The following is a 23,136-nucleotide window of genomic DNA, read 5'->3' as shown; positions in this document are numbered from 1 at the left end:
ATCTCCCCTATCTCGAGATCATTCATCCACTGCCCAGAGACAAAAATCAGATCCAGAGTGTGTCCTCCCGTGTGCGTGGGTCCATAAATTAATTGGGTCAGGTCCATGGCCGTCATGGAAGCCATGAACTCCGGAGCCACCTCAGACGCTTCGCCGACAGATGGCAGGTTAAAGTCCCCCATGACCATAAGCCTGGGGGTCTCCACCGCCACCTCGGCAATCACGTTGAGGAGCTCGGGCAGGACCACCGACACGTGGCAGGGAGCCAGGTACATAATCAGCAAGCCCATCTGCCTCCCTTGTCCCCACTTCACAAGGAGGGACTCACATCCGGCTATCTGAGGTACAGTGGCCTCCCTTGGGGCGAGACCTTCCTTTACTAGAACTGCCACCCCCCCACCCCTCCCCTGGGGCCTCGGTTGATGGAATGCATAGAAACCTGGAGGGCATATCTCAATGAGGGGGACCCCCCGTCCTGGCCCAACCAGGTCTCCGTAATACCTACCAGGTCCGCACCCCCCTGCTGCCAGATCACAAATGAGGGGGGCTTTATTTACCACAGACCTGGCATTGCACAACATCAACCAAAGGCCCAGGGCCTGAGGAACTGAACAACCTGGGGTGCGAGACGAGCATTGAGGGCCGGAGCACGCAAACGCTCGCAGATAGCGAGTGCATCCTCCCCTAACACGATATGGCCCCCTGCTCCCGCCATATCTGCCCCTCCCACCCATGATATTGATGGCAACGCCCTCCCCAATATAGGAACTAGCCCCCCCAGTTCCCCCTGACCCCTGTGGGTTACCCCCTAAACCCACCCTAGTCGCCCGCCCGGGTCCCCTTAAAATTTTCGTTAAAAATTTTGTTAAAAAACCTCTCAATCTATATCCCTTAAAATCCTTAAAACCCTTAAAATCCTTGTGCCACCTCTCGGGGTTCCAAGACCCATCCTTAAGGTAAGTTTTTGCAAGGCCCACTGGCCACACCCAAGAATGGGGGGAGTTTCTCAAGGCGACCAAGTCCGCGGTTGTATAAGTTCGTATAGTCATGCTCAAACATAGAGATGGGCATGTCCATGGTAGCGGAGGCTATCAAGATCTCAGGTCAGTAGTTCAAGATCTACAATCCAAAAATCCATCCTAGCAATAGGCAATAAAGTCTGCATTTCCAAATGCCCTCTCACGGCAATAGGAAAAAACAGACGATGGTAATCCTCAGTGCCCTCTCACCGCAGCGAGATTCCTAGGCCAGATGGACAATCATCTGGGTGGGATCCACAGGTCGTTGATGCTCTCCCACCATAACACGACTTGGTCACACAATAGGTCCACAGCCGCCCTCTCACGGTGGCAGGCAACCACACCCAGAGAACCGACCATTATAGGGCTGGAAAGAAGGGGGGGCAAGGGCTCTAGATGCCATCACCAGTCCAAGTGGTTGCAACAGAAGCAATCCGGGGGTCAAAGCAGTAGAATGGAACATCCAGGTGAGGCCTTCAACCGCCTGCGACCACCTGCTCAACCCAACTCATTTGGGCGGTGCAGACAGGCCTCCAAGACACCTTCCCTCCACAGGGGAGCCTGTGATTCCAGATTTGTGCCTCCACCGGCCCCAAAAATGCTGCGGTTCCATGGCGAGGGGGGGGAAGGGGTGGAGAAGAACCCCCCCCAGCTGCAGGCAGATGGAGCCTGATCTCGGTACGCAGCCTTCCTCGTCTCCCTCGGCTCGGCCTCTCCTCCACCAAGCCGCATCTGGGACAGGGTGCTCCGCCGCCAACCAGCCCTCCATGCCGCCAACAAGCCCTCTATGCACACCGCCAACAACTCCTTCACCTTCGGCGGGTGCCAGCTGATTCCAGGGAGGCTGTCGCCGAACGGTCTTCTGGCCATCGCTAGACTCCGATAGAATCAGAGTCCATGGGGGGGGGCTCTACCCCACCGTGCCCCACTGCCACCACGCTGCAGCGCCGCCCAGCTGACTTGGGTGAAGACCACAGCAAAGAACCGCCGTCTGGATCATGGGGAGGCAGCTCCAGCTCGCCTGGCATCCCCTGGGGACCTAGGTAGGTAAAAAGTGGACCTGCCGAGCCCCAAATGTTCCCCTTACCAGTCCATAATGGGGGACATAGTCAGGGTCCCCCCTAAAGCCTCCACATCTCACCAAGAAGCCCCATCCCCAGCAGAGCTCAGAAAACCGCGGCAGCCATTTTAAGCACAGGAAATTGATCATGGTCGATGGTATCAAAAGCCGCCGAGAGATCTAATAGGACCAGGACAGAGGAATGTCCCCTGTCCTGAGCCCTCCAGAGATCATCCACCAGTGTGAGCAATGCCGTCTCCGTGCTGTACCTGGGCCTGAAACCCGACTGGTACGGGTCCAGATATATTGTTTCATCCAGGGCCAATGGGAGCTGATGTGCCACCACACTCGCAACAACCTTCGCAATAAAGCGAAGGTTGGAGACAGGACAAAAGTTATTCAAAAAAGCTGGATCCAAGGCAGGTTTCTTGAGGAGGGGTCTCACCACCGCCTTCTTCAAGGCGGCTGGGAAACTCCCCTCACCCAAGGAAGCTGTATGTATTCATTTATTGAATAGCCCGAAGGCCTTTTCAAACAAAACAGAAAAGAAAAAGGGAAAAAGGCAAAACAGTTACAGAAATAACGATCTAAAAATATATGATATATGACATTAAAATTTTACAATATCAGATTTCAATAGCTAAGTTGCCAAGACTAGATAACCCAAATAAGATAGCTCCTCTATAACTCAGCTCATCTTTCTTACAATCAATGAAATTCTTTTCGATATAACTGGCTCGTATTGCTGTCATCCTTTTAAGATAGCGAGTGATAGCCCTTACCATGGGAGGAGAATCAGCCTTCAACAGAAATGCTAATTTATGCCTTATATTCCAGTGGGGAAATTTATTTATAATTGGGGACAGATATTGTTTTCTTACTTCCTCATACAGCCTACATTGGAATATTATATGCGCCGTGTCCTCCACGGTATTCCTCAAAGGTATTCCTGGCTAACCTGGCTGTCAGAAATATTGAACCGATATGGCGTAGGGTTCCCGTTGTGTGACACACTGAAGCAAGTTAAACAACGGATTAAAGATATACATGGGCAAATGGACATGGCAACTCTTTCAACTAATCACTCCCTTAAACTGCTGACAGCAGTTAAAACAACTTTCACCCTGGAAAAGTATTTACATTTAGAAATGCCAAGGAAGCTGTAATAACTGCCTGGATCCAGCCACGTGTAACCTCCCGGGCCGAATAAATGAGCCAGGAGGGACATGGGTCCAACAAACATGTGGAGGTACTCAGCTTCCCCATGATCCTGTCCACTTCCTCGGGAGTAACAGGATCAAACTCATCCCAAATCACAAATCCTGCCGTCACCTCCCCGACTGACCCTGCCCAGCTGGAGTCCAGCCCATCCCGAATCTGAGCGATCTTGTCCCGCAGATGATGACTATACTCCTCAGCCTGCCCCTGCATAGGGTCATCTCCTGCTCTCTGATTCAAAAGGGAGTGGGACACCCTAAATAGGGCAGCCGGGCGATTATCTGCAGATGGGATGAGGGCGGAGAAGTAAACATGCTTTGCCGCCTCCATCACCACCAGATAAGATCAAGTGAAAGATCTCAACTGTTCTCGATCAGACTCGGAACGGCTGGATCTCCAACAGCTCTCCAGGCCTCTCCTCTGACGCTTCATCTCCTAGAGCTCTTCAGTAAACCAAGGGGCCAACCGGGATCTTTGTTGGGTCAGAGGCCGCAAGGACACAACCCGGTCGAGAGCCCCAGCAGCCGCCTTTTCCCAGGCATCCACCAGAGTCTCGACCAGGGCATGGGAAAAAGAGACAGGTATAATCCCAAGCTCCGTTTGGAACCGCTCAGGGTCCATCAGGCACCTGGGGTGGAACCAGGTGGTCAGTTCTGCCTCCCAGTGGCGGGGGCGGCATAATGGAAGCCCAGCCTAAGGAGATAGTGATCGGTCCATGACAGGGGTTGAATAGCTGGCTCACCCCCACCAAACTCACTTCGCCACTGCTCCGAGATAAAAACTAGATCGGGTGTGTGTCCCCCCTGATGAGTCAGGGCCTGTATTATCTGGGTCAGGTCCATGGCTGCCATGGAAGTCATGAACTCCCGGGCCGCTCCTGACGCCACCCCCAGGGAGGGTAGGTTAAAGTCCCCCAGCACAATAAGTCTGGGAAACTCAACCACCAGCCCCGATATGGCATCTAGCAGCCCAGGCAGGGCCGTTGATAAGCAGCTGGGAGATAGGTATGTAATCAACAGGGCCAACTGACTGATCTCATGAGGAGGGACTCACATCCATCTATCTGAGGAGCAGTGACCTCCCATGGACCATGGGCCTCCCTAATAACAACTGCCACCCCCCCCCACCCCTCCCCTGGGACCTCGGCTGGTGTAGAAACCAGGATGGAAACCAAACCCACAAAAAGAAAAGAAAAAAAGAAATAGGTGGCATAAAAATAGAAATTTCTAAATCAGGCAACAGTGAAGCCAGTGACTTTAAAATATGAATGATTATGTGTAAACACAGAAGAGGCGACGTATTGGTTAATATCATCCTGAGGATTGTGGCAGATCTCTGCATGGCTGTAATCTGGGGACGTGAAACGAGCCTTAAACTGATGGATTTGAATTATCCATTTTGGAATTTCTTTTTGTGTTGATAAACATATTATATTATCTTGAATCACAAGGCAAGAGAATTATGCTGGGGCATGCAGAAGATCGGGTTGTTACCCACTACGATGATGGGAATTAATAATCCTGATGAAACCCACAATTATTACTATATGGAATATAATTATAATGTCACTCGGGTGGTTGTTTTTACTTTTATACATATAAGAAGATATTTACTACTGATGGGGGCAGATATGATTGAAGATCCTGAATAAACTGTTGCACCAGCAAGCTATGTTACCCGATTATGGATGTTGGTTCTACCAATCCAGTGGAAAGACCTCAAAGAAGATACTATATGGATTATAAATTTAAAGTCATTGTCTTTTCTTTTTTTTTATTTAGATATAATGGAAAATATAGACATATATTTTTAAGTAGTGTGGGCAGTGAATCAAAGATATTAAGAAATGTTGTGTATGGTAATTTTGCATGATAGTGGGTGAATAAGCTAGTTAGTAGATTGATTAGTCTAAGAAAAGGGATTTTTAAGTGATATATTTAGGGGAGTGGAGGAAATGGATAGAGTGGAATAAATGTTAAACTAGATTTTATGGGGAAGGCCGCTTTGAAATGTTATAGTAATATATATAGAAGATTAAATGTTAAAGTAGGACTTATCGTATAGTTTTAAAGTGGAGAAGTTATTTTATAATGTCATAGTATAATGTCTTTTTTTTTCCTTTCTTTTCTCTTTTCTGAAATGTATGGATAAAGGGGGATGTTATAATATTAATAATATTTTTAGTAAGTAAAGGTCAATATCTAGAGGAGGGAGTAAGTAATCTGTTATGAATTAGGTTTTTTTTTTGTTATGAAGAAGTCACAGGGGGGGATGGGTGGGGAGGGGGGGTTAGGGAGGGGGAGGGAGAGGGGAAAAAAAGGGGGGGAAATTTGTATTTGAAAACTTTTTCAATAAAAAAAAAGAGTACAAAGAACTTTTAAAAACCTTAACACCCTCATGACACCTCTCAGGATCCCAAGATCCGTCATTAAGGTACTCTTTGGCTAGGCCGATAGGCCACTTCCAGGAATGGGGGGCATTCGTCAAAGCATATAAGTCCGCTCTTGTGTAGTCTGTACAGCCATCATCAGCCTTGGGTATGGGCACGACAATGGTGAAGCGGGAAACAGATGAACCAGGCCGAAGCTACCCCAACTGTCGGGAGCCCCCACTCCTGGGTGTCCTCTCATGGCACCTAGGGGGACATAAATGAGCAAACATCGCCGCTCTCTCACCGCAGTGAAGTCCAGATTGTTCGTTGGGTGGTCACCTGGGTGAGACTCTTGGTCAATTGCTGCTCTCTCACCCCAACATGGCTGGTTCCACCACCTTCTCACGGCGGTGGGAGTCATCGCCCCAGGAGTTAGGCCAAACCATGGTGGAAAGGGAAGGTCCGTGATCACTTGGTCATCTTAAGTCCAAACATACTGATCTTCCAGCCAAAGTCCTTAGATGTTCAATGTGGGATCAGGGCCCCATCTCCATAGATGCAGGGAATCGGGCTCAGATCTTAATCAAAACGCTGGCCAAAAATGCCAGGCCAGATCCAAACCTCGGGGCAGTATCCTTCCCCTGGAATGGGGTGGGAATGGAGATTTTGTGGTATCCTTCCCCTGCCACACCCACCAAACCACACCATGTCCACCAAGCCATGCCCACAGAACCGATAGTACAAAAAATTTGGATTTCACCCCTGCCCCAAGGTAAATCAAAGCACTAGGCAGAATAGGTGACAGGGTAAAAGTTATAAACTAGGGAATTACAGGATACATAGAAAAACAGGATGAGAGCAATAAGTGAGTAGTAGTAGTAGTAGTAGTAGTAGTAGTAGTAGTAGTAGTAATAATAATAATAATAATAATAATAATAATAATAATAATAATAATAATAATTTTATTTCTATACCGCCCTTCTCCCGAAGGACTCAGGGTGGTATACAGCCTATTACAAGCACAAAGACAAACATCAATTTAAAAATAATTAAAATTATTAAATAATTTCAGCTCAGAATTAAAACCCCAAATTTAAAACACCCAATTTAAAATCATTACATTGATAGCCCTCAACAGGGTCTTGAGGGCACAGCGGAATACACGGAGGTCGGAGATCTTATGCATTTCTGGGGGCAGTTCATTCCACAGGGCAGGGGCTCCCACAGAGAAGGCCCTCCCCCTGGGTGTCACCAGCTGACCTAACTTGGCCAATGGCATCCTGAGGAGACCCCCTCTGTGGGAGCGAACTGGCCGGTGGGAGGCTATTGGTGGCAGAAGTCGGTCTCGAAGGTACCCAGGTCCTATGCCATGGAGTGCTTTAAAGGTGGTGACCAGTACCTTGAATCGCACCCGGAAGACCACTGGGAGCCAGTGCAGCTCGCGCAGGAGGGGTGTCACGTGGGCACAACGAGTTGCGCCCATAACCACCCGTGCAGCCGCATTCTGGACCAGTTGGAACCTCTGAGTGCTCTTCAAGGGGAGCCCCATGTAGAGAGCATTACAATAGTCCAGCCGGGAGGTGACAAGGGCGTGAGTGACCGTGCGCAAGGCATCCCGGTCCAAAAAGGGCTGCAACTAGCGAATCAGGTGAACCTGATAAAAAGCCCCCCTGGCCACAGCCGTCATATGCTCTTCTAAAGACAGCCGTGTGTCCAGGAGGACACCCAGATTGCGAGCCCTCTCTGTGGGGGGTAGAGATTCACCCCCAATAGTCAGCGATGGCACGAGCTGACTATATCGGGACGCCGGAAGCCACAGCCACTCGGTCTTGAATGGGTTGAGTCTGAGCCTATTTCTCCCCATCCAGACCCGCACGGCCTCCAGGCAGCAAGACATCACATCAAATGCATTGTTGGGGTGGTCTGGGGTGGAGATGTACAGCTGAGTGTCATCAGCGTACTGGTGGACTCTCACCCCAAAACCACGGATGATCTCACCCAGCAGCTTCACATAAATGTTGAACAGAAGGGGCAGGAGGACTGAGCAGGCCAGTACCAACCAGGAGGGACACGGGTCCAATAAACATGTGGCAGCACTAATCTTACCCAGAACCCTGTCCACATCCTCGGGAGCCACAGGATCAAACTCCTCCCAGATAACATTCTCAAGACCTACCCTCATCTCCTCCCCTGGACTCATCCAGTCGGAGTCCAAGCCTTCCCGAATCCGAGCGACTTTATCATGCAGGAATTGCACAAAATCCTCAGCTCGATCCTGTAAGGGGTCTTCCCGCACTCCCCCCCGAAGAAGGGAGTGGGTCACCCTAAACAGAGCAACTGGGCGGTTCTCTGCAGATGCGATAAGAGCGGAAAAATGGTTAGATTTCGCCGCTTTTATCACCATTAGGTAGGTCTTGATATAAGACCTCATCAGTGTCCAGTCAGAATCGGATTGACTAGTCCTCCAGATGCTCTCTAGGCATCTTTTCTGACACTTCATCTCTCTCAGATCCTCGGAGAACCAAGGAGCCAATTGAGATCGGCATCAGGTCAGAGGCCGCAAAGGCACGACGCGGTCCAAAGCTCTGGCGGCCACACTCTCCCAGGTGGTCACCAGGTCTTCGGTTGAGTCATGTGCCAGGGTCTCAGGAAACGGCCCAAGCTCCATCAGGAACCTTTCGAGATCCATCAGGCGCCTGGGACAGAACCATCTGGTTGGTTCCGTCTCCCTGCGGTGGGGGGAAGTGGCTGGAAAGTCCAAGTGAAGGAGCAAATGATCTGTCCATGACAAGGGTTTAATGTCTAGGTCCCTCTACCAAGATCATTCAACCACTGACCAGAGACGAAAATCAAGTCCAAAGTGTGTCCCCCTATGTGAGTGGGGCCTTGAACTAACTGGGTCAGGTCCATGGCTGCCATGGAAGCCATGAACTCCCGAGCCACCTCTGATGCCTCACCCATGGATGGTAGGTTGAAATCCCCCATGACAATAAGTCTGGGGGTATCAACCGCCACTCCGGCAATAACATCAAGCAGCTCGGGCAAGGTCGCCGCCACATGGCAGGGTGCCAGGTACGTAGTAAGCAAACTCATCTGCACCCCACTTCACAAAAAGGGACTCACATCCAGCTATCTGAGGAATAGTGGTCTCCCTTGGACAAAGACTTTCCCTAATAATCACCGCCACTCCCCCACCCCTCCCCTGAGCCCTTGGCTAATGAAATGCATGGAAACCTGGTGGGAACATTTCAATGAGGGGGACCCCCCCCTCCTGGCCCAACCAGGTCTCCATAATACCTGCCAGGTCCGCACCCCCCTCCAAAATAAGATCACAAATGAGGGGAGTAAAAGGATCTGAGGTCCCCTCCCCACTTGAATGGCAGTATCATGATAGGGATCTGACATGCTGCCCCCCTTCAAAAAAATGAGGGGATTACCTGTAAGAGAGAAGAGAAAGATGGACATCATAGAGAGTTAGCTTGGTTTGTTAGGATACTCCGAGTGAAACTTTTTCAGCAATGCAGGGGCCCTAACATGTTTCTTAGCTACCCACTCATTTTGTGAGGGAGGTAAATGTCTCCAGGAGACTAGGTATTGAGTTGAACCCTGGTGGGTGCAAGAATCAAGGATCTCTTTGATTTCAAAGTATTGTTCCCCTTCCACCATAATAGGAGTCAGAGGAGCGTTTTCTTGGGGCCTTAAAGGGGATGAAATTTCAGGTTTCAATAGGCTGCAGTGAAAAACTGGGTGGACCTCTCTAAGTGTCTTGTGGAGTAGTAATTCTACCATGACTGGGTTGATGATTCTAGTGATTGGGAAAGGACCTATGAATTTGGGCCCCAATTTCTTTGAGGGTTGTAAGGATTGTAGGAATTTTGTGGACAGGTAAACCTTATCACCCTATTTTAAATGGGTTTGGTTCTGTCCTTCTATTGTTAGCTTGGGCTTTAAAAGCAGCTCTAGCTGTGAAGTTTCCAAAAGATGCCCTAATTAATTCATGAGCCACGAGCCAAACTTCAAAAGAAATACAGTCATTTATTAGGAGCACCATTCTGGCAATATTCACTTAATTTTTGGCAAGTTGTTCTGTCCAGGGACTGTGCAATACCACCACCACCCATCGTCCACCCATGCTCTGACAGCAAGAGCAGATGGAACAGAAGTTGCCTTCAGAAGTTGTGAGAGCTTCATCACTGGAGGCTTTCAGAAGAGACTGGATTGCCCTCTGTCAGAAATGGTGTAGGGTCTCCTACTTAGGTGGGGCAGGGGTTGGACTACATGACCTACAAAATGGACCTGTTAATCTGGTAAAATAAGGAAAGGGAGGAATGATCCCAGTACTAGATCCAGAAGGTACCATGGAGGTGGTACCATGGAGGTGTTTTAGTTTAACCTCCTGCTCAGGCAGGAAACCATATACCATTTCAGACAATTTGTATCTGTACATTACAAATTGTTCACAGCAATGGATGAAAAGACTGTACATTGTTGGGTGAAAACGGAGATCCCTTCCATTACCTGTAGTCCTCAGACTTACAACCACAATCGAGTCCAAAGCACAATATTGTTTTATTTCTTTTGCAATAGTAGCCTTTAACAGGATGAAAAGGCGACAGAGTTTGACCACTTTTTTCAGCAAGAAAACAAGATTGGAATCAGATACAACAGAATTGGCCTTGGATGATCCAAAACCATCACAAGCACCACTACAAGCACCACCACTTGAACTTGGAGAAAGCAGCAATTCAATTATTGGTGACTCCAAAATTGAAAGTAATCTTCCTGACTGCTGGACATTTCAACAGTATAACAACTTTAAAGAGAAATATGAGGGACTGGTAATTTCCAACAAAAAGTTAGGTTGCAAGTACTGTGCAAAACATGACTTCACAAAAGAGAAAGGTGTTCATGTGTCCAAAGAATGGATACATTTCCAGATTGAGGCAGGAGGGGAAAAATAAAGAAGTACAACAAGCGTCTCTAAGGAAAAAAAATGAAAGGACATTTTTCATCAAGAGCTCTTACCATTTGCACAGAAAACTTAAAATAAGGGGAGCAGGATGCTATAAAAAAAGGAATAGATAAAATGTCTGAAAAATATTTAGGTACCACTTGTGGAATATTCAATACAGTTTACAGCGTGGCACAAAGATGTAAACCATTTTCAGACATAGAAGATGCAATAGAATTGCATATTAAAAATGGACTAGATATGGGAATAGGATTGCATTCATGGTCAATTTCAGTGAAAATAGTTGATTTCATTGCAAAAGAATTAAAACCAAATTGTTTACAAAAATTATTGAAAATAATCTGAAAATATTTTGATTGTTGATGAAGCCAATAATCATGCGCTACCATGCATACCAGTTGTGATACTTTTCTTAAAAGTTGAGGATTCAGTTAACTCACCAACAATTTTTGTTCAGCTTGGTGAATTGAAAAAACAAGATGCAGAGACAATATATTCTTCAGTTATGGAAAGTTTTAAATAATGTTGGGTTTACTAAAAACTATCTAGAAAAAATCCCTTCATGGATTACTGCGTTGTTGTGGCGAAGGGGCTTGCGTACTCAAAGAAGCTATGAGCTATGCTGTGCATGGCCACCCAAGACCGACAGGTCATAGCAGAGAGTTCTGACAAAATGTGATCCACTGGAGAAGGAAATGGCAACCCATTCCAGTATCTTTACCATGAAAACCCCATGGGCAGTACCAAAAGGAAAAAAGATATGACACTGGAAGATGAGCCCCTCAAGTCAGAAGGTGTCCAATATGCTACAGGAGAACAGCAGAGGGCTAGTACTAGTAGCGCCAGAAAGAGTGAAGCAACTGGGCCAAAGCCAAAAGGATGCTCAGCTATGGATGCATCTGGTGGTGAAACGAAAGTCTGATGCTGTAAAGATTTTTTTCTCCATAGGAACCTGGAATGTAAGACCCGTGAATCAAGGTAAGCTGGACATGGTCAAACAAGAGATGACAAGACATCAACAGCTTAAGAATCAGCAAATTAAAAGGGATAGGAATGGGTGAATTTAATTCAGATGACCATCAGATATACTACTGCGGGCAAGAATCCCTCAGAAGAAATCATAATCAATAAAAGAGTAGGAAAAGCAATAGTGGGATACAATCCCCAAAATGACAGAATGATCTCAGTTCAAATCCAAGGCAAACCATTCAATATCACAGTAATCTAAGTCTATGACCCAACCATCGGTACTGAAGAGGATGAAATTGACCAGTTCTATGAAGCCATACAGCACCTTATAAAATTAACACCAAAAAATGATGTCCTTATCATCATGGGGGATTGGAATGCTAAAGTAGGAAGCCAAAAGATAACCAGAATAACAGGCAAGTTTGGCCTTGGAGTACAAAATGAAGCAGGGCACAGACTGATAGAAGATAATAGCAAACACTCTTTTCCAACAACCCAAGAGATGACTCTACACATGGACATCACCAGACGATCAACACAGAAATCAGATTGAGTATGTGCTCTGCAGCCAAAGAGGGAGAAGCTCTATACAATCAGTAAAAACAGGACCAGGAGCTGATTGTGGCTCAGATCATGAGCGTCTTGTAACAAAATTTAGGCTTAAATTGAAGAAAGCAGGGAAAAGCACTAGGTCATTCAGGTATGAACTAAATCATATCCCTGATGAATATACAGTAGAGGTGACAAATAGATGTAAGCAATTAGATCTGATAGAAAGTGCCTGAAGAACTATGGATGGAGGTTCACAACATTGTACAAGAGGTACCAACTAAAACCATCCCAAAGAAAAAGAAATGCAAGAAAGCAAAATGGTTGTCTGAGGAAACTTTGCAAATAGCTGAGGAAAGAAGGGAAGTGAATGGCAAGGGAGAAAAAGAAAGACACCCAGTTGAATGCAGAATTCCAGAGAACAGCTAGAAGAGATAAGAATGCATTCTTAAATGAATAGTGCAAAGAAATAGAAGAAAACAATAGAATAGGGAGGACGAGAGATCTCTTCAAGAAAATTGGAGATATGAAGGGAACATTTCATGAAACAATGGGCATGATAAAGGACCAAAATGGCAGGGACCTAACAGAGGCAGAAGAGATTAAGAAGAGGTGGCAAAATTACCACAAAAACTATACAAGAATGAGGTTAACATCCCTGATAACCATGATGGGGTGGTCACTGACCTCGAGCCAGATATCCTAGAACGTGAAGTCAAATGGACCTTAGGAAATCTGAGCAACAAGGGGCATGACCAGCGTTGCGGCGGTACGGCATGAAATTCCGGGGCTCTGGGGAAATGCCGATATCTCAGCCGTTTTTGGGGATCCCAAGGGATCGTAGCTGTCCTATAGGCATAGGCTGGCACGGACAGGGAAATCACAAATTCCCTGAAATGCTGGTGATCAGCCTCCTACTCAGCAGTGAGGGAAAGCAGCCATTAGGAGCTGTCAAAAGCCTTTTTGTGCGGCCACACAAAAAGAGAAGGAAGAAAAAAGTGAGGTGATCATATGGGTGAGAATTGAGGTCTTGGAAACAAGATTCCTTTTGTATATTTTACTCCTGAACTTTTTAAAAAAATTTACTTGAGAGAAATGGCAAAGAGAAGAGAGGAGGGAATGGAAAAAAAGCTATCCCCCCCCACTTCCGGAATAGCGGCGAAAAAGCAGAAGCCATTAATAAAGACTAATTGAAGAAAATTGAAAAATTAATTTAATGAATTGAAAGCAGATTGGGCAAAGAGGCTTTTTTGGGCTAATGAATTGTATTTTGAAAATTTAAGTTTTGTAGCTGGTAGTTTATAATTGGAAAAAGAAAAGTGAATGGACTATTTTTTCAAGACTATTTTAAGTGAACTGTAGTGCCATCTAGGGGTGATAGAGAAAATTAAATAGATATATTGAACTAAGGAGAAGAGGAGTGTGGAATGACTTTGGTGTCAGCGTTCCAGAAAAGACCCCAATGTCTAGTAAAGACTCTGAAGCAAGCATTTTTAAAAGTTCTATTTACTGGAATAGGTAAACTGGCACATCTGGAAAAACCCAAATCTGAGAGGTCCAGGTTTTCCCTCAGTAAATCAAAACCCCCAAAACCATCCCCTCACTCCTCAGTTTCCTCAATTCGGTCATTTCAGCAGGCATCATGGAGTACATCCTGGGTTTTGGCAACTTGGCTCCCAGTTCTAATTCGATGGTATAATCCGTGGGCCGATTAAGGAGGAGGAGGTTACATTCCTCCTCACTAAATGCTTCGGCTAAGTCTCTATATACCTTAGGAATCTGGGGTTTGCCTGGAGGCTTGTCTGAACAAGCAGCTGCTGTTTCTCACAGCTGGCCCTTATGGGTAGGCTATTCCTTGGGAGAAGGGGCAGGGGGTAGTGGCTGACAAACATTATGATTTTCTGGAATCCATTTTCCCATTTAATAATAACTTTATTATCATTGTACGAGTATACACAGTATATCCATACAACGAAATTCACTTAACACCCAAAGACCAGGTCCAACACACATAACAATCCCCAAACACACTCCCACCCACCACAATTCCCCGCCCTAAACCACCCAAACATCCACACAACAGACCAAGTAATGCTGTCCAACAGCTCACTGATGGTGGCCTTTTAGTTCATTGTTGAGTGCAATTATAGCTCTGGGATAAAAACTATTCAGAAAACGTGTGGTCCGAGTTTTAATTGTTCTGTATCTTCTGCCAGAAGGCAACAGTCCAAAAAGATTGTAAGCAAGATGGGAAGAGTCTCTGAGAATGTTATGCAACTTCCTCAAATAGTGAGATTTGAAGATGTCGCCCAGGGCTGGTAGCTGGAGCCCAGTGATATTTTGGGCAGTTTTAATGATTCTCTGTAGAGCTTTTTTGTCTGCTACAGAGCTGCTCCCATACCATGCAACAATGCCGTATGTCAGGACACTCTCAGTGGTGCTGCAATAGTAGGACAGAAGTAGATGCTGAGATAGATTTATCTTCCTGACATTCTCAGGATGTACAGCCTCTTCTGTGCCTTCTTTGCAAGCATGTTAACATTCATAGTTCATGAGAGGTCCTTCAAGATATAAATGCCCAGAAATTTAAAATTACCAACTCTCTCCACTTCTTCACCATTTATGTACAATGTACATCTCTCTTCCTCCTGAAGTCAATTATAAGTTCTTTACTTTTTTTGGTGTTGAGTGTAAGATTATTTTCTTTGCACCACAATGTCAGCCCATGTACTTCCTTTCTGTAAGCAGACTCATTGTTCTTATTAATGAGCCCCACAACTATTGTGTCATCCGCAAATTTAATAATTGTGTTGGTGTTATACAATGGGGTGCAGTCATGTGTGTACAGGGAGTAAAATAAAGGGCTTAGCACACAACCCTGGGGGGCTCCTGTGCTTAATATCAGAGTAGAGGAATGGTGAGATTCCTCTACTTTGATGGTGGGGGCCCATTTGTCCAGCCAAGCTAGGCCCAGTATGACAGATTCTGACATCTTTGGGGTTACTATAAATCGTATAAGTTCATGATGTCTTCCGATTTCTAATCTAACCAGTTCTGTGATATGGGTGGCGGGGACCCCTCCAATTAACGTCCGATCCACCTGGTGAAATTTAATTGGGCGCTTTAATGCTGTTGTTCTGATCCCCAATTGTTCAACATTAAACAACTGGTGCAGCCTGTATCTATTATTGCTGGCAGTTCTCCTTGGTTCCCTGTCTCTGGCACCACCAGTTTCACTTTAATTGAAAAGGGGGGGATGGGTGAACTCACCATTGGGTCTTCTTCTCTGCTAGCCTCGTGGGAGAGGCTTCTTTGGCTGGAGGTTCCTCACTCTCTTCAGTGGGGAGGGGAACCTCTACGGCTTGTCTGGCGAATGGACTGGTGTCTGGGGCCTTCTTTGGAGCCCTTTTGCCTTGAGCAGCTGTGGCAGGATGTTGTTGTGGAACTTGGGCAGGGGCCGGGCACTCAGAAGCTCAATGTCCCGGTTGTCCACACCAATAGCATTTAATTGCCTCTACCGGTTTGGGTGTGTGTGTGTGTGACTCTAGCAGGCTTTGAAAGAGGCTGTCTAGCTAAAGCTCTCCAAGGAGGCTTCTCTGCTGGGGTTTTTTGGTGGGGGTGAATTTCTCTGTCTAGAGCTATGGACATGGTATACCAGTCATGCAGTCGCTCAGGCACCCCCCGGATCCCACAGGCTGTTCTGACTTCTTGATCAATGGCCTCTTTAAAATAGTGTAGGAGTATGCGGTCCAGCCAATGCCCCAGCTTCCCTGCAACTTGTCTAAAGTCCCATACAAAGTCTTTTATGGGTTGATTACCTTTGCTTCGTCACCTTTAGTGTGACTTCATTTTCATTTATTCGATCTGGGTCTTCAAATCTGGCCTGGAGCAGCGCAACAAACCTATTGGCATCATTTAGTTATGCAATGCCCTCATTGTGCAGCTGGGCTATCCATTCAGAAGCGTCCCCCTCATTCATCCCATCAGAAATCGCCAATACCAAGTCCCGGTGTGACTCATATTGGTCTCCATACTGATCTACATGAGCCCAGACCCTGCTGAGGAAGTAAGCCAGTTTGGCAGGCATACCATCAAAGGTTGCTCTGAACTGGGGTGGCATTGGCCTTGCGGGTTGATTGGGCCCAGCAACGGGCAGCTGAGCTGGAATCTGTGACAGAGCTGCTGCTGGTTGCTGGACTCCAGCCAGCTGCTGGGGGAGGGGAGGCGGCTGCTGAGCTGCTTGCTGGGCTGCAGGGGGGGGGACTCTAGCCGGCTGCTGGATTAGCCCCCCCTGTGGTGCTGGGATTGTTGGGCCATATTGGGGCCATGGAAAATTGGAGCAGACGATGCTGGATACCACTGGCACTGGACCTACCCTGGGCTGGGATAGAATCCCCAGCCTGGGGATATACATTCAGCAGGAGGTAGCACAAAGGCAGGTTGGTGAGGGACACCCGCAGTGGGGTTTCCCATTCCCCATGCTGGCTGTGTCTGATGTCTCCCAGCTGCAGGATGGCCATGCTGTGCTGCTCTGCTTGTTTCGCTCCTGGCCAGGTAGAGAGGTTCCTGCACCCCACTAATTCCTCTGCCAGGTCCTGGCAGATCAGGGAAGGTGAATGTAGGTTGCACTAAACTCCATCTCATTTGAGGAGGTTGAGAGGGGGATGCATAACTTCCCACTTCCATCCGTTCAAAATGCTCAGGGAGCCCATGACTTGGGAGACCAGAAGTTGACGCCACAGTGAAACGGACGTGCAATTTTGGGGCTCCAGAATCGCCACCGATAGCCCTGCTGCCAGATGGTCCAGTTAGGACCCCACAGTCTAGGTTTGACTGCGATAGTGGAGGGCACCTCCTGTTAATCTCAGGGACATCGCAAAGTCCCTGATTGATCCAGGAAAGCCCTTTTTCTGGCAGTGGGGAAGCAGCCATTGCGGCTGCCAAGGCTGGGGCAGCTTCGGAGGAAGAAAGAGGAACGACAGCTATCCGATCTGGTGAGAGAGCTTTATTTTGACTGACAAGTTCACCTTAAGGGATGAGTGAGTGGATGATTATCTAAAGGAAGTTAAGCGGCAAATTTATTTTGAAATAGACTATTTGCTGATTGGAACTTTTTAAACTAATTGTGTTTTTTTTAAGACCGAGGCTGGACTGAATGAGAAGAGAAGGGAAGGCATTGATTTTTGGGACTGTGTTTTGTTTAAAAAAGGAAAAGAAAGAATTTTGTCTGAATTGTGATTGATCCATTGTGAAGCCTTTTTTTTTCTTCTGATTTTTTTTCTCTCTTTTATAACTTTTCCTTTTTTTAAAAAAAAAATTAACTTTCAGTAAAGAGGATTTGGACTTTTAAAGTAGGAAAGCTAAGAGAGTGAAAGTGCTGCCATCTACTGGGGAAAAGAAGAGGAGAGAAGAAACTCAGTTGCAATGTACCCAGGCAGAAAGATTAAAGATATATTATAGCCAAAATAATAACAAAGTGGCTCTGAGCTCCAGCTTGTTTAGCATAAGTGAAGAGAACATCTGAGACAGTATCTATCTGCATTGTTGATTCAGGTGTTCTTGGTGACTTTGAAGTAGGAGCCTTGGAAAAGCGTGAAGGGGAATTTTCCTCTCTATTATCATCACTCTTTGGGGCAGCTACTATTATTCTCTCTTTTTGAGGCTTGTATGAGAGAGAACTCTCTATACGCTTTCCGGATAAATATAAGGAAAGATCTTTTTTTATTTTAAGACCTTTTAAGGATTGAATCGAATTGGATTTAGGCATTCAAGAGCCTGAAGCTTTTTTCTTTTTTCTTTTTCTTTTTTTTTCTTTTTTTATTTCTTATGGTTTTTTTACTCCTCCCCATATTGTTTCCTATTGTGCATTTTTGATTTTGGGGCTCTATATTTTTGTAATTCATCTTTTTTTTTTCTATCTCTTGATATTTTGTTTATACAAGAATTTTTTTCTCCTTCTCCTTTTTTTTTTTTCCTTTCTTTTTTCCCTTTTAAGGGAATCTTAGTTGGATTAGGGTTTGGAAGAACCTGAAGAGTTGGGTTTTTTTTTTCTTTTTTCCTTTTCCATTTTTTCCCCCCTTTTGCCTCTCCTTTTTCTTTTCCCCTTTTTGGCCTCCTTTTTGCTTTTTGTCCTTTAATTTTTTATCTCCTCTTTTGGTTTCTACACCAGTGGATTATAATAAAATGAGTAAAAAAACAGTAACAGTGGGAGCTGCAACCACATCTTCTGCATTTCCATCTGGAGGACAACGTCCGGTTCAGACCATGACACAACAAGAGAAAGAGAAAGAGAAAGAAGCATCATTACAAACAATTTTGAGTGCAGTTCAGAGGATGGAACAGCAATTACTTAAAACAGATGAGAATGTTCAACGGATGGAACAACAATTAATAAAGACAGATGAAAAAGTGGTTAGCATACAACAGGCAATGTCAAAATTTGAAGGAAGACTACAAGAGCTTGAGAAGAAGGATGACCAAAAGGGGGAAAAAATGAAAGATTTTGACAATAGACTGAGAGAGGTGGAAAATGAAAGAAGTGCAGTAGTGGAATTGGAAATGGATAGAGCAGAATTCTATCTTAGATTTCAAAAAGTGGAGGAAGAGAAAGGAGAAAATCTTGCGAATGTCATGATTTCTATGCTTGTTGATGCTCTGGAGATACCTAGAGAGGAGATGGCATACGGTGTGGACGAGATTTATTGAGTTCACACTAGATATGCTATGCGCAATAAATTACCAAGAGAAGTTCATATAAGATTTACTAAGAAATCGATCAAAGCACAAATTCTTCAAGTGGCGAGAGAAAAAACATTGAAATTCAAGGAGAAGGAAGTGGTAGTCTTGAAACAAATACCAAGGAAAGTGAGAGATGTGAGAAAAGAGTATAAATTTTTGACTAAGATACTAATGCAAAAGGGTGTTAATTTTAGATGGCTGATACCAGAAGGATTGATTTTAACATGGCAACTGCAAAGATACAGGCTAGATACAATTGGTAAAGCGAGAGCTTTTTATGAAGATTTTTTAAAGGAAAAGGAAGTGGCAATGGAAACAGAAACACAAGCTACACTGATGTCGACAAAACCTACAGAAGAGGAAATGTTAATGACTGAATCAATGGAAGGCACTGTTGGCGGGACTGTGGAATCCAAAGAACAACGGGAAGTAAGATCAACTAGAGCAATAAATCCTACATATAAAATATGAATATGGATACAACGAAATTAATTTCAATAAATATAAATGGACTCAATTCGGCTGTGAAAAGAAGAAAGGTTTTTCATAAATTAGAGAAGCTAAATTTTGATATAATTTGTTTGCAAGAAGTTCACATTAAAAAGCAACATGAAAAATTATTGGCACAAACCAAACTTGGGAAAAAAATTTCATCATTATCGCAATACAAAAAGAGAGGCATTGTTCTATATATTAAAAATTCAATAAAAGCGGAACAAATATATGCAGATTCAGAGGGTAGAGTTTTGATAGTGGAGATAATTGATAATAATATGAAGATACTTCTAGTTTTTTTTTTGTTTTGTTTTGTTTTTTATTTATATGCCGCCCTTCTCCGGAGACTCAGGGCGGCTTACAGTGCGTTAAGCAATAGCCTTCATACTTTTGTATATTTATACAAAGTCAGCTTATTGCCCCCACAAACTGGGTCCTCATTTAACCTACCTTAGAAAGGATGGAAGGCTGAGTCAACCTTGAGCCTTGGAGAGATTCGAACCAGCAGTAAATTGCAGGCAGCTGTGTTAATAACAGGGTGCTTTAAACCACTGTAGTACCAAGGCTAGTTGCAATATATGCGCCAAATAACAATCAGAGTGACTTCTATCGAAATTTACATATGAAAATAATTGAAATGGACTATGATAATATATGCATGATGGGAGACTTTAATGGAATAGCAGATGAAAAATTGGACTATAAAACAACAAAAACAGGAAAGCATAATAGAAAGAAACTGCCAAACTCTTTCTTTAAAATGACAGAGGAAATAAATTTGAAAGATATATGGAGAACTAGAAATGGGATGAATAGACAATACACTTTCTATTCAAATAGGCACTTATCTCGGTCCAGGTTAGATATGATATGGACAACAATGGACTTAATTCTGAAAATTGAACAGGTAGAAATAGACACTAACTTATGGGCTGACCATAATCCAGTGATAGTAACTTGGAAAGGTCAAAAAAGGAAAGCTAGATGGACTTTGAATAATACAATTTTAAAAGAAAAAGAATTTGTACAGAAAATGCAAAGAGAGCTGGAGTTTTTCTTTAAGGAGAATAAAAAAGAAGATACATCGATACAAAACCATGGGGATACAATGAAGGCCTACGCTAGAGGTATAATAATAGATTATATAAAGAAAAGGAATGTGAAAAAAAGACAAACTTTTACAATATTAAAGAATGAACATAAGAGATTTGAAAAGGAACGCCAGAAAGATCCACATAAGAAAGATGTAAAAATGAAAATGGATATGTTAAAACATAAAATGGACTTACTGGAGAAGGAAGAGCTAGCCCAAAAAATAAGAAGTGCTAAACAGAACTATTTTGAAAATGCAAATAAACCGGGAAGGTGGCTAGCATATAAATTGAAAAAAGAAAGGGAATAAAAAAAAATGCAACTGATTGATGACCAAGGACAAAGTAAATTTGGAAATAAAGAGATGGGGAAAATATAACAAGAATACTATAGGCAACTTTATAAAAGAGAGCAGGTTGAAGAGGGGAAAGTTAAAAAATACTTACAGAACGCAAAACTACCTGTAATCCCTAAAAATATTGAAGAAATGCTAAACGGGCATATAACAATGATGGAACTAACAGAAGCAATTAAGAAACAAAAAGATGGAAAGACACCAGGACCAGATGGATTGCCTGTTGAATATTATAAGACATTACAAGAATCCTTATGCCTCCCACTTTTGGACGTCATGAATGAAGTAATGACAAATAAAACAATACCCCAATCATGGACTGAGGCTTATATCACACTGATTCATAAAGAAGACACAGACTCACAGCAAGTTAAAAATTATAGGCCTATATCCCTGCTGAATTCGGATTATAAAATCTTTGCTTCAATACTGGCAGAAAGACTTAAGAGATACTTCAATAATTTTATTCATTCAGATCAAAATGGATTTCTTCCAAAAAGACAAATTAGAGACAATATAAGAATAATTTTGAATACTCTAGAATATTATGAAGTGCACCCTGAAAAACAAATGGCTTTGGTATTTTTAGACGCACAAAAAGCATTTGATAATGTGAACTGGCAATTTATGATGTTACAAATGGAAGAGATGGGCTTTGGAAGGAAATTTATTCAGGCAATTGAAGCTATATATACGAAACAGACAGCAAAGGTAATGATTAATGGAGAATTGGCTGATGCTATTGAAATAGAAAAAGGTACTCGACAAGGATGTCCCTTATCCCCATTGTTATTTATATTGACGTTGGAAGAGTTGAATAGAAAGGTTAGAGAAGAAAAAGAGATAAAAGGAATGAAAATTAGAAAGGAAGAATATAAATTACAAGCCTTTGCTGATGACCTGTTTTTTATTGTTTTTTTTTATTGTAAAAGTTTTACAATTACATTTTCACCCCATTTTCACCCCCCAAACCCACCCCAGACTCCCCGACCCTCCCTCCCTAACCCCCCCTAACCCTCCCCTCCCCCCCGGACTTCCATAGAATATACCCCATCATTATCCCTTTATATAAAAACCTTGAGCCCCCCCAACCCCCATATCATTTTTCATCTTCACATAGTTCAAATATTTCTATCTTAATATAATATAATACTATCAATGAAAAGCTATTTGATACTTCCTAGTTTGATATTTGTTCTGCACATAATCTATCCACTTTTTCCATTCACATTCATAAGTCTCTTGTGAGCGATCTTTTAAATATGCTGAAATCTTCGCCATCTCAGCGAAACTGGCCATCTTCAAAGTCCATTCTTCTACAGTGGGCAAAGCTTCATTTTTCCAATATTTGCCTATCAACAATCTCGCTGCTGTAATCATATACAAAATCAACTTTGTTTCATCCACTGTAAAACCCTTAGCTATACCCAATAGAAACAATTGTGGAGAAAATTGAATTTTTTTCTTTAAAACATTCTGCATGACCCACCAAATTTTTATCCAAAAAGCCTTAACTTTCTTACAGGTCCACCAGATATGATAATATGTAGCATCTGTACAATCACACCTCCAACATTTTGGCTGAACATTAGGGGACATACACGACAATTTCTTAGGATCTAAATGCCATCTATAAAACATTTTGTAAAAGTTTTCCCTCAAATTCTGCGACTGTGTAAATTTAACATTCTGAACCCAAATTTTTTCCCATGTTTCCAGCATCACTGGTTCTTCAAAATTTTGTGCCCACTTAATCATACAGTCTTTAACTAATTCAGTTTCCGAATCCCTTTCTAACAAAACATTATAAAGCCTTTTAATATGCATTGGACCTTTCTCTTTTATATGTCTAACCAGTTCTTCCTCGTGCAACATAATACCAGTTTTTTGGTCCTCTTTCCATCTCAATTGTAATTGATTATATTGAAACCAAGTTAAATTAATCCCTTCATCCAACAGTGTCTGTAATGTCTTCAACTGCCATCTGCCCGCATCTGTAAAAAGAACCTCTTTGTATAAAAACCCCCCGAGTGACATTATATTTGTATTCCACATAATATGACCAAGATCCAGCCATAGCGGTATTTTATAATCCCATTTGAATCGGTGCTTCTTCCAAACTCTCATCAAAGAGTCTCTAAGTATATGGCTTTTAAATACTTTATCCACTTTGTTGTCATAAAATAAGTAAGCATGCCATCCAAATTCAAGATCAAAACTTTCAATATTCAGTATTCCAGTCTTTTTCCTTCCAAACCAATCACTTGCTAAGGTCAAAGCTGCTGCTTCATAATATAA

General features: G+C 43.8%; 1 protein-coding gene and 1 pseudogene across 1 annotated transcript in view; one reads left to right on the top strand and one right to left on the bottom strand.

Annotated features, from left to right (window-relative positions):
• Positions 1–23,136, bottom strand: part of LOC132711536 (uncharacterized) — a 115,874-nt gene that overhangs the window by 28,542 nt on the left and 64,196 nt on the right. The window lies entirely within an intron of this gene.
• Positions 1,064–16,077, top strand: LOC148112660 (E3 SUMO-protein ligase KIAA1586-like; annotated as a pseudogene).

The sequence above is a fragment of the Pantherophis guttatus genome, chromosome 8, assembly GCF_059756535.1.
Source record: "Pantherophis guttatus breed Tessera chromosome 8, ASM5975653v1, whole genome shotgun sequence".
In the NCBI taxonomy this organism is placed as follows: Eukaryota; Metazoa; Chordata; class Lepidosauria; order Squamata; family Colubridae; genus Pantherophis; species Pantherophis guttatus.
Note: the sequence above shows the minus strand (reverse complement) of the source record. Positions and strands in the feature narration are given on the sequence as shown.